The sequence below is a fragment of the Phodopus roborovskii genome, unplaced genomic scaffold, assembly GCF_943737965.1.
Source record: "Phodopus roborovskii unplaced genomic scaffold, PHOROB, whole genome shotgun sequence".
NCBI lineage: Eukaryota > Metazoa > Chordata > Mammalia > Rodentia > Cricetidae > Phodopus > Phodopus roborovskii.
The window spans coordinates 14,825,125-14,837,910 of record NW_026126459.1 but is presented as its reverse complement, the minus strand read 5'-3'; positions in this window follow the sequence as shown (position 1 = coordinate 14,837,910).

The window sequence follows — 12,786 nt, the reverse complement described above, 5'->3', positions numbered from 1 at the left end:
GTGATAGCTGGGCAGTGGCAGCACATGACTTTAATCCCAGTACTCAGGAGGCAGAGGCAGCAGATTTCTGTGAGTTCGAGGCCAGCATGAGCTACAGAGCGAGTTCCAGGGCCAGTTCCAAAAAAAGCTACACAGAGCTCTTTAGTTACAGTTATAGGAATAAAAGCTGAAGAAGGGGGGTAGGGGTGGTCCCGCATGAGGGTCCTACGTGAGTGGGGTCCCAAGGTAAGGGACCACGTGGGAGAGCATAGCAGGTTCCATAGCAGGTGAGTGTAATGAGTAGGTTTCTCCTCCCGCCACTGGGCTGGTCCGGTAGATGCATAGTATTTTACAGCTTACATTGTTATATATTCTTATTTGTAGTAAGCTATGTAAAATTAAGTTTATATTCCCTTCCCGGAAGAATTGTTATATTGTGTGAAATCTTTCCACTTATGATGTTTTATGCACATTATTTTTACCATATTCTATGTATGTATACTTTTACTTATGTTCAAGACATTTCGTATATTGATACACTTTATGCACATTTATTCTTGCCATATTCTCTATATGCATACTTTTCTTGTATTCAAGACATTTTGTATATTGATACAATTTGGGATATTTATCATCCTGCCCTTTATAGTTCTACCTCTTGTCTAGACATTTCTACTCTACCTCAATTTTAGGGATTTATATGTACGTATATGTACATGGTTATATTGTTTAGGTATTTGTTCCTGCTTTACTCAGGGAAGCTTCAATCAGTTTTTTAGCTAAGTTCCTGAGTATTACAGATTATCTTCACCCATGTTTCCGTTACCTATGTGATTAGTCAGACATAGATGCTTAATCTTCAGTCACTTCATAGACATGCAGAACATGGCATTTAAATGTTTTAATATTAGTACTCTGTTGACATGAGACACTGTTGCTCCTGACAGCACCGTGTACTTTCCCGAAAATATGTTGGACACTGTTGTTGCTCCTGCTGGAGTCCATTCTCACCTCAGCTAATGGCCTCTGGGCAAAGAACTGCCCCCACCTTGACTACTGATTTGGACATGCAGTCCTATGTGCTTGCAGGAGACAAATATAGAAGACTGCTGGACCTTGCCAAGTCAGGGTAAGACAGCCTTTCTACCTCCCTGCAGTTGTTGTGGTCTGTCAAGTTCTCTTGTCCTTAGCCAAAACTGGGTGTACCAACGTTGCTGTGAGACCTAGGGTGACTGTCCAGGTAGCTTGCTGTTTCTTTCCTCGCTGCACCTTTTGGAAATTGCCCATCCGCACTTCCTGTCTACCCTAGTATCATTATTTTCCTTCTCAGGTCTTGATGAGGTTGAAGATTAAACTATCACAACTATTATTCTCTCTTCCTAGTTAGACATATTAGGTACTAGACTTAAGTTTTCCAGCTTAGAACAACTCTATTGTAAACTCTGTTATGCCTTCACCCTAGGACTAGATATGTAGGTCGTTTTGTTCTCGATTTTTCTTTTCTTAGAGCACACTTGTTATTCACTGTTTTGTATATAGTTTTGTATCAAGCCGAAATCTTTTCTTTAGACTAAAAGGGGAATTGTAGTGGGATATTCACTTTGTCTCCTTCTGTGGCACTGACCACGCCCATTGGGGGGTGGAGCCAAGGACGGAAGTGACCTGTGGAAGGAGGTCTGAGGAGGAGCCTGGGAATGCTCTCTTGCTGGCAGGACTCGAACAGGAGAGCATCCGGTGGAACTTGCTGGTGTTCATCTGTCTAGGTTGTAAGTTATTTCTCCCTGAATAAAGATCTATTCGGCCTATTTGTTTCTTCTGATCTTTATTAAACCGCAATAGGTGAGGGTGACCCAGGCTGCGAGGGAATAACATTAGGCAAATAGAGCTTACATGAGGAGTTTATTTAGAAAGGGGAGTGAGGGAGAAGGGAAGAGACATAGAGGCACCGGGAACAGAAGAGGAGAGAGTGGGAGAGAAGAGAAGAATGGGGTAGTTGGTGGCCAACCTAAACCAGGAGAGAAAAAGCAAAACAGAGAGAGCATAAGTGGGCAGGGGTCTGACTTTTAAAGGGGTCCTTTATACCTGCCTGCAAACTAGTACTCATGGAACCCTGGGCTGACCAGAGTACTGCCTGAGTGCATTCTGTCAGGTAGCAGGGGCAGGTCAGTGTAATGCCTGAATCCTTACAGAAACCCTGTCTTGAAAAACCAAACCGAGAGAGAGAGAGAGAGAGAGAGAGAGAGAGAGAGAGAGAGAGAGAGAGAGAGAGAGATCTATAAAGGTACAAGAAGCATACAAAATACAAAATAAGATCAGAAAAGAAATTTCTCACAACATATAAAAATCAAAACACTAACTGTACAAAACAAAGTTTTTAAAAAACTGCAAGGGAAAGAAAACCAACTCACATATAAAGGCCCATTATAATCCTGACATTCAATGGAGACTCTGGAAACTAGAAAAACCTGCATAGATGTTCTACAAACTCCGAGAGAACACAGATGGCAAGTACACTACTATACATAGCTGGCAAAATTATCAATCACAATCAAGAGACAAAAAAAAATGTTTCAAGATAAAAACAAATTTAAGCAATTTATAACGACCAACTCAGCGCTACAGAAGGCACTAGAAGAAATATTTCAATCTGAAAAGAAGATTAACTACACTCAAGGACTCAAGGACTAAATTAACCCAGAATAGCTAATCAAAGGAGAGGGAGAAACCCCAAACTACAGGAACAAATAAAAGGAATCAATAAACACTGTTAATAACTGTTAATATAAATGGTCTCAATAATCCACTAAAAAGACAGACTAAAAGATTTAATTAGAAAACAGGATTAAGCTATCTGTTGTATCCAAGAAATACACCTAATCATCAATGACAGACATCATCATAAGACAAAGAATGCAAAAGGGTATTCCAAGCAAAAATATCCAAGAAGCAAGCAGGTATAGTTCTTTTAATATCTGACAAAATAAACTTTAAATCAAAACTAAACTGAAGAGATAGGGAAGGACATGAGATACTCATCAACCAACAGGATGTTGTCATTCTAAACATTTATGCATTAAACACAAGAATTTCCAATTTCATAAAAGAAACACTAGTAAATCTAAAATCATATATTGACACTAACACTGTAGTAATGAGTGAACTGAATAATCCACTCTCACCAATAGACAAGTCATCCAGACATAAACTAAACAGAGGCACATTGAAGTTAAATAACAACATAAATCAAATGGCCATAACATACATCTACATAGCATTCCACCCAGCATTCCACCCAAACACTAAAGACTATACTTTTTTATCAACAGCCCATGGAACTTTCTACAAAATTGACCACAAATTAGGACAAAAAGCAAGTATAACAGAAATAGGAAAATTGAGATAAGACTAAGCATCTTGTCTGACCACTAAGGATTAATGCTGGATATCAACAACAGAAATGGCAGAAAGTATACAAACTCATGGCACAACTAGGTCATTTATGCCACCATAAATCCTCCAATGCCAGAAATGGGTTACATTTTGTTGAGTAATTGGCCAAATGGGTCCCAAAGACAAACATCGCAAACTAGTCTCAAGGCTATTGGTTACTCTCCATACCCTGATGGTAAAGCTCTATTGCAAAGAACACTACTTAACTTACCATTAAACATGGAGAAATTGAGCTGGTGTCCAAATAGAAACTTTGCCCCTACTGACTGGTGTTCTTTGTCCTTTGCATGTGAATGGAGAAAAAAGTAACCACCAGTATCACCCTACTATAAATCTTATAACTTAACAACAGAGACCTGCCTGCAAGATACACTAGTGAGGTAGTGGCACACATTATGGGAATAACAAAACACTATTTTATTGGATTTCAGGTCCACTCCAAGAGATGGAATCCATTATGTGACACTGTTGCTGTGGGTAGGAACCTGAGACTAGATAGGTCATTGGCCTAGAGGAAAACTTACTACTACTCTTCTGGTAAAGGAAAATAGCAATAAAATTATTCCCAATGACATACTGCTGCATCCATATATCAGAGCATTGCTCAGCCTTCATCTGAGAAGCTTTTTCTTGAAGTATATGGTAGCTAACAAAAAGACTCACAACCCGACAATATGTAGAGAATGAGAGACTTTGAAGAATGCAGCCCTAAATGGTGTGTCTCTTTCAAATCCCTCTCTTCAGTGGAGAGAGGAGATAGAAAGGTTGTAAGAGCAAGAGGTGGTGAATGATTCCAAGGACACAGCGTCTTCAAAAGATAACAAAACAAATAGATTCAATAACTTTGAAAGATCATGATAGAAGGCTTAAGACCCACACATCTTCAAACTAGCTGTGATAGCAGCTCTAAAAGGGGAAAGCAATCATGGGTTTCCACCCATAACTAAGAAGCCATTTGCAAATGATACCTGCTAGGAAAGGGAAAATCAGTTTTCTCTAATGCAGTATCATTGAGCCTATCAATCACACTCTAGGAATCCAACCAGGATTCCTTGGCTAACACAAAATGGAAAATCCATAGTTTTTTGCACATTTTTTATTTTAGTTTTCCAGTTTTTGTTTTTGTCATTTTTTTGTTTGTTTCCAGAGAGAGAGAGAGAGAGAGTATGAAGTTGGTTAGCTAAGGAGCTGGGAGGTGTTAGGGAAAAAATATTAAAAATATATTGTATTAAAAATATTAATCAAATCTTTAGAAAACATTCTAAGCTTTTGTGGTTTGAATATAAGCTAGTTTATGTTATTCTTTTGTTTTAAAGTTTATTGAGAAGCAGTCAGGTTATTGATATGAGTTGTTTCTTGATTTTATACTATATATATGTATATATATATTTGTACTTATATACTACACATATAAACATATATATGTTTCATACTGTATATATCAAGACTCTTCTCTTTTATAGTTTGGCCCTTTCTCCATATTGTTGTTGTCAGAAGACTGCATATTTATCCTCAACACAAAAACACAACTTTCATCTCAAAAGAAACAAGAGATAGTTTATTCTGGAGACAAATAGTAGTGACCATGCCTAGGAACACAAATCTAGGTTACTCCAAATGATATGTTCCAATTAGGTAGTGATTTTGTGGACTTTTTATAGTCACCAAAGAAAGTCATAAGCCAAGACACTTATCAAATACATTGGTGGGTGTGTCAGGTCATAGGGTTATAACAAGACAGAAGGAGCTCTGTTTAAGGCTATGTGGCAGCACACTTGGCCCTTTGGTGAGGAGTTACAGTTTTGTTAGGTTAATATATTCTAAAAGATTTTTCATCTGTTAGCCACAGGATATTAAATCCAACACTGACGTGGGCACACCCTATTTAGAGGTGTGCAGTCAGACATGGCGCTGGGTATATCTTGATCAGAAGGCAACAGAAAGTAGACTGAGACACTGGGCTGTATCTTGAGCATATGCAGTCTCAAAGCCCACATCCACAGTGACACACTTCCTCCAACAAGGCCACACCTCCTAACAGTGCCACTTCCTTTGGGGATCATTTTCTTTTTTTCAAACAACCACAGTGTACAAAGAGGAAAATTAAAGAATGGGCACAGCCTTTAAATGTCCTGGGAGACAATTGAGTCACAGCAATAGGGCTTGTGACAATAAAAGGAGCTGTAATAAGAGTAATCATCTACCTCTTTGTCTACACCTCTGTGATGAGAAGCGGCAACTAGAAACTCAGTCAAAGCTCATCAGAACTTGGAATATGTGGTCCAAGCCTACCTGGGATCCTGAAAGCTGACTGTCCATGCTAGAGCGAGGGGCAAGAGTTATATAGCTACTGTACTAAAATCTGAAATTACTAAAATTAACAGATTTGCCTTCTGCATCTTCTGCTCTAAGTTGTGAACTTCCAATAGACTCCAGAGTTCCAAAATATTTACAACTGACAGATTCTGCCAGGGCAGTGCTTCGCTAGGGAGAGGCAAAGTCTTGGTGTTATTACACTGCCAGCTTCACCACATTCTTTGGAACAACTTCATTTAAGTTGCCCCCCGACTTTTCAGCTATGGCTTTTGACTTGGGAGCAATCAGGAGAATATGATGTGGTGATCTTGATGCTCATAAACACTTACATGCATCATTCCACTTGGAATGCCTGCAGCTAAAGTGTTAGATCAGAGCAAGCAAAGTGAGCTATGAATACAATGGGGTGGTGTGATCTTAGTAAAAATCCTTTAGCCAGAAATAATAGCTATAAACCACAAAAAAAAAGTTTTACCATAAAATATGGGAAGAAGGGTACCAAATTGTAGAATTTTCATAATCAGATCTATGGGTTCTAATCTCAGTTCACTATTACTCATTAGAAGACTCTGGGTGTGTCCTGGTGTCACTCTGCATTTTATTTCCTCAGAGGCAAACAAGGCAAGGAGGATATTACTCACCCTACCTCATAGGGAAGATGTTTAGACTATCTAATTAGAAGCTATAGAGGGTAATTAAAGCACACTATATAATTACTTTTGAATGTGCATCTTATCCTATGTAATTAAATGAAGAAAGCATTTTATTTTTCTAGTCATTTCTATTTATTTAAAAATTGTATTGATTAATTTTGCTTTAATTCCATATATAATATATATGGTATTGTAATTACTTTCTCCCCACACCCTTCTCTCTCTCCCTTTCTCTCTCTCTCATCCCTATCAACTAACCTCATCTCTACCAGTCCCTTTCCCAGGTATATGACTTTTTGTTTTGCTCTGTGACAAATTTAGATTAACTAGGGCTATTAGTGACACCAATGGATTGAAAGTGTCCATTGAGAACCAGTGAGGTCATCAATGGGTACATAGTAGACAATGATTTCCCTGCTCCCTGGGCCGATCAGTTGCAAAGGGTTGAGGAGTGGAGGGTAGGACCCTTGAAGCTGCTAACGGGCCCATTCTTTTGTAGTTCCATGAATACTCAGGCATCCATGGATGCTGTGATGCTTGCAATAATGGCTGTGCCTTTTCCAAAAAATGACATTTCACAGCCTTCATCCCTGTCTTCCTGCTTTTACATTCTTCCTGCCCTCCTTTTGCAATGTTCCCTAAGCCTTAGAGGGGGTGTCATACATGCATACACATACTCCTCAGGGTCATACACTCATCTGTCAATTATTCTCAGCATCTTGTGCAAGCACAAGTTCCTATATTGCCACCATTGACTGGAAGGAAAAATTTCTCCTATTAAGGGTGAGGGTAAGCATCGGTCTATAAATACAAAGGCAGCTTGAAGCTGGGTGTGGTGTCACAGACCTTTAATCACAGTACTTTGCAGGCAGAGGCAGGAGGATCCCTGAGTTCAAGGATAGCCTTGTCTACAGAGTGAGTCTCAGAACAGCCAGGGCTATATAGAGAAATCCTGTCTCAAAATCAATAAATCAATCTATCAATCAATAAATAAATGGCAGCTTGACATTGTCATTTTAGATAAATAACCATACGAAGTTCCCCACCAAGGACTGTGATCTCCCCAATGATGAGTTTTTGGCTTCAGTGTTTTGTTTTGTTTTTCAACTTGACACAAGCTAGAGAAAATACCTCTACAAGACTGGCCTGGAGGCAAGCCTATAAGGCTTTTCTTGATTGATATGGGAGGGCCCAGCCCATTGCGGGTGGGGTGGGGCCACCCCTGGGAAAGTGGCCCTGGCATGTATAAGAAAACAAACTGTTCAAGCCTGGGAAGTAAACCAGTAAGCAGTATTCTTCCACAGTTTCTGTTTCAGTTGATGCCTCTAGGTTCTTACCTCAAGTTCCTGCCTTGACTTCCCCTGATGATGAAATGTATCCTTTAAACCAAATAAACCATTTCCTCCCTAGGTTAGTTTTGGTCACAGTGTTTATCACAACAGTAGAAATTTTACTATTACTGCTGGCTATCCACATAAAAGTAATTACATTATTGCCCAAGTGGTCCATCTTGCCTGGCAGATTTGTGTTGAAGTCTGCAGGATTCTCAGCTGAACAGGACCACGGTTCTCCCCAGCAGTCTGCATAGGGTCCTCAGCACTAAAAGCTTACCAGGGGGGGAGAGGTGGCTCTAGCCTCTAGATCAGTTCTAGCTTGTTTTATGGTATCTTCCACAATACAGCCTTATCATCTACTTCTGGCTGGGGGAAAAAATAGTGAGACTATATTTTAAGGGGAGCCTTGGGAGTATGCATGTGACCAATAATTCATAAGGCGTTACACATATCTTAGTTAGGGTTAGTATTACTGTGATGAAACACCATGTCCAAAAGCAACTTGGGAGGAAAGGGTGTATTTGGTTTACATATCCCGAGTCATAGTCCATTGAGGGAAGCTAAGGATGGGAACCTGCAGGCAGGAGATTACACAGAGGCCGTGGGGGAGTACTGTGACTAGCTTGCTCTTCATAGCTTTCTCAGCCTGTGTCACCACTCACAATGAACAGGGCCCTTCCATATCAATCACTAATTAAGAAATTTCTCTACAGACTTGCTTACAACCAGATTTTATGAAGGGATGTTCTCAATTGAGTTTCCCTCCTCTCAAATGACTCCAGCTTTTGTCAAGTTGACATAAAATTAGCCAGCACACGTACATGAAAAAGGTTGTTTAATAACCCATGGCTTCTGGGAGTAGACTTTTCCAGCCTTGCACAGTGTCTCCCTTCAAATTGTTTTTAAATAACAAACTGCTTTTGAATTTGGTGGCAAGATTTCCACTTGGCTTTTTTCAGATTGCCTTTGTTTTTATTAAGCCCCCCTCCCTCCCTGTCTGCTTATCTCCTCTACCCCCAAGCTGACAGTCAAAGCTAACCATCACAAAGAGCATGGTATTAGTACAAAACAGACATGTAGAACAAATCAAACATGTAGATCAACAGTACAGACATGGAGATCAAAACAGATGTGTAGATGGACAGTACAGAGTAGAATACAAAGATTCAAACCCATGCAAATATGACCAACTGTATTTTGACAAAGATGTCAAAAATCCCCATAGGAGGAAAGAGCATCTTCAGCAAATGATGTTGGGAAAACTGGGTGTCTACACGTAGAAGAATGAACCTAGGCATTTATTTCTCACACTGCACAAAAATCAACTCTGAATGGTTGGGGGGGGGGAACATCAGTAAACTAATAGAGGAAAAATCAGGAATCATACTGCAACTTATAGACATAAGGAAAGACTTCCTAAATAGGATTTCAATTGCTCAGGAAATAAGGCAATAATTGACAAATGGGACCTCATGAAATTAAAAACTTTCTCTACAGCATAGGAAATAGTCAATTAAGTGAAGAAGCAGTCCCACAGGGTGGAAGGAAAATCTTTGCTAGCTATACGTCCATCCGAGGGTTAATACCTAGAATATATAAAGAACTAAAACATAACATCAAGAAAACAAGCAACCAGTAGGAATGGTGGATAGATCTGAGAAAAGAATTCTCAAAAGAAGAAATGCACAAGTGACTAATAAATACATCATAGCAGCCAGGCAGTGGTGGCACATGCCTTCAATCTCAGCATTCAGGAGGTGGCGACAGGAGAATCTCTGTGAGTACAAGGCCATCCTGGCCTACAGAGAGAATTCCAGGACAGGCTCCAAAGCTACAGAGATCCCTGTCTCAGAAAAAAAGAAAAAGAAAGAAAGATACATCATAGCCATCAGATAAATGAAATGTTTAATTCTTCACTGCCTCTGAAGGTTTCATATTAAAACTTCCTATAATTCTTCATAGAAATAAAACTTTGCAATATGATATTTGTGTTAAACATGGTAGTGCTTTTCTAACTTCTTACTGAAAAAGAATTGTAAACCCAATGAATAATTGTGTGTGAACACAGAATATTTAATATACTAAGGTTTGTCAGGAGATGCCACCTCCTTCAGTCCACTTAGCAAGTCTTCCTGCACACTAAATTAATTTTGGATTCATCGTAAAAGATCATCCTTCTTCATCATATAATTTATGCTCAAATTACCTCAAACAGTGAAAATATCAATCCTGAAGTCACATTATTACTTAGTGAAAAGAGCATTGGAATTTAGGGCCAAACTTCAGCAATTAGTGACTAAAAAACATTTGGATATTTCTTTAAAATTGTTCCTTTGCCCCCCTCTTATTTTTGATTTCAGAATCCAAACTAAATAAAATGAGTGTTCTCAAAGCTTAAAATAAAGTCACTTTTACAAAGCTCTTTACAAATTGTATTGTTGTTAAGAAGGTCACATTGTCGACATCCTTAAAAAAAAAAAAAAAAATGCTGCTGAGGGAGAATGATCTGTATTCCCTGTATTCCCTTGTCAATATCCTAGAAGTGACTGTTATCAAGCTGTCACCCCTGGAAATGGTCTACTCTGAGTGGAAACTTGAATGTAGGTAATGCTCTTGGCTAGAATGTCTCTAAGAAGATGTGATGACATTGAGTACATTGAGTACAAATTGTAACAAAAATAACTACAATTAATCCATTGCATGGATTTTAGGAAGTTGTCTCAGAATTGCAGAACCTAATTGCATGAAGCCACTGGTCTATTCAAGTAGTCACAGGTCCAGCAGGGCTTAGAGAAGTCATTCCTCCGTGGTGGCCAACTTGTGGGGTAGGCTTAGAGACCTACTAGTGGGAACCGTGAAGTAAATGCAGCTGTAGCGGTTCTTGAAGTCCCATCCTAATCCCAGGCAGCCTATGGTATAGTGCTGTCTTCAGAAGTTAGATTATTTATTCACTTAGCATGTGTGGGGGTTGGGGGGCACAGGGAACAGTAGGCATGATGTCTGCAAATGTGTACTCAGACAATAGAGGATCATATCCAGTGTCTTTGTCTATTACTATCCACTTATTTCCTTGGGGTCTCTTGTTGAACCTGGAACTAGGCTGGCAGCCAGCAACCCTCAGTGATCCTCCTGTCTCTGAATCCACTCCTGGTGCTGAGGTTGCACCTGTGAGTTTAGGTCTCACCGGTTTTTCCTTTGTAACCAGTGCAGGGTGTCAAACATGAGTCCTGATGCTCCTGCAACAAATTACCTTACTCATCTCTGCAGCCCTCAAGATATTCTTTAGAGAGTAATATAAGCTTGGTCACTTGCTATTTTGTATCTATAGGTCTTACAGAAAATGTTAACATTTGCTTATATGCTTTTTTTTTTCTTTTTAGTTTTAGAGAGCAATGTAGAGGGATTTTTTTTAGGGGGCACCAAATCACAAAAAAAAAAAAAAAAAATGACAGAGACTTATTAATTATGAAAGCCCGGCCTATAGCTTGGGCTGTCCTAATAGCTCTTATAACTTAAATTAACCCATTTATATTAATCTGTTTGCCTCATGGCTTTTTACCTGTCTTCTGTCTTGCACCTCCTGTTTCCTCTCCGTGTCCTCTGGTGTTTCTCCCATTCCTAGAGTCATCTCCTCTTCTCTCTCGGCCCGGAGATCTCTCTCTACCCAGAATCCCACCTAACCTTTTCCTGCCTAGTTACTGGCAGCTCTTTATTAAACCAATCAAAGGGCACCTTGACAGTGTACAAAAAGATTATTCCACAACAGAGAAGTTTATTATCTATTCACAGATGATATCTTGAGAGGCAGGGTTAGTGAGCAGAGTTCCCTTACAGCAGGAGACGTCCTAGAAAACAGGGCAGCAGAGTGCTAATCTGGGAGATGCTAAAGGATTGTGGCAGGAACTGTAGCAACATATTGGAAGGGGGGTGAGTTGGTCACTCTGACAATGAAGCCATGATGTGTCCAGGTGTCTTTTCTTAGTCTCAGTCACACTAGCCTCTAGGTAGGTGTGCTTGTTTAGGGGACAAGAAAGATACAAGGACCAGAGCCCTCTCCATGCATCCCTGGGCTCCAAGAAGAACACTCTCAAGTCTTCTGCTTTGAGGTCCTTGCCTTGTTTTATCAGTTTTACCCTCCTGTTCTCACCTGCCCCAATCTGAAGAGGTAAAATCAGTTAGCAACCAAAGCATCGATCAGCGCTTCAAACACGTTGGCATTCCTGGCCTCCAGTCCTGACAGAATCAAGGACATTTTTGCTTATAGATGAGGACATGAGTCAAGGTCCTTATCTCTAAACTGCCTGTCCTACATATGCTTATTTCTAAATGATAGATTAAACTAACGTACTAGCAGTGCCTGTAGCTGGAAGGTATTCCCACAGCTGGGCTAGCTACACAGGTGTGGAAAGATGTGAGTTCATTTAACGATTCACTCATAGCCCTTTTCTCATGACTGTTTTACTTTGGATATAGAGTTGAACTTTGCTTCACACCACAAGTCAGCAGGGCTATGCAACCTCTATTACATTACAGCAGCTGTCAAAACTAGTCCATCAACCACAGTGACCACAGAACTTGGAACAAGTACATATACATTTCTAGGTCCTAATCTGTGGAGTTGGACTTGGTGAGCCATTTGTTGAAAACATTGCCCTGCCCATGCCTTGCTTCTCAGTCATTGCCTTAGACATCATCACCTAACAGATGAGTTATTGCATGCAGTGTGCAAAGTCCTTTTCATTTGATGTTCCAAGTCGTGTATGGCATATGTTTTATTCATTAACAATGAAAAATAAAGCTGAAGAATAAAGAAACTAAGACACATATCAAATGGTGGCCTTATGACTCAATCCCCAGTATGTCGAACTTCAGAGGGATTGATTCATACTTGACCTGAGCAGCTTTTATGTCATCACACTTGCTATTGGTCTTTTAATGTCTTTTTTTTTTTTTTTTTCCTTTCCGGCTCCCTACTAACTCGGATTTTGTAAGTTTGGCAAATGTTTCCAAGAAATTTGTTGAAAGCAATTTTCAAATGCCCCCTACCACAGAAA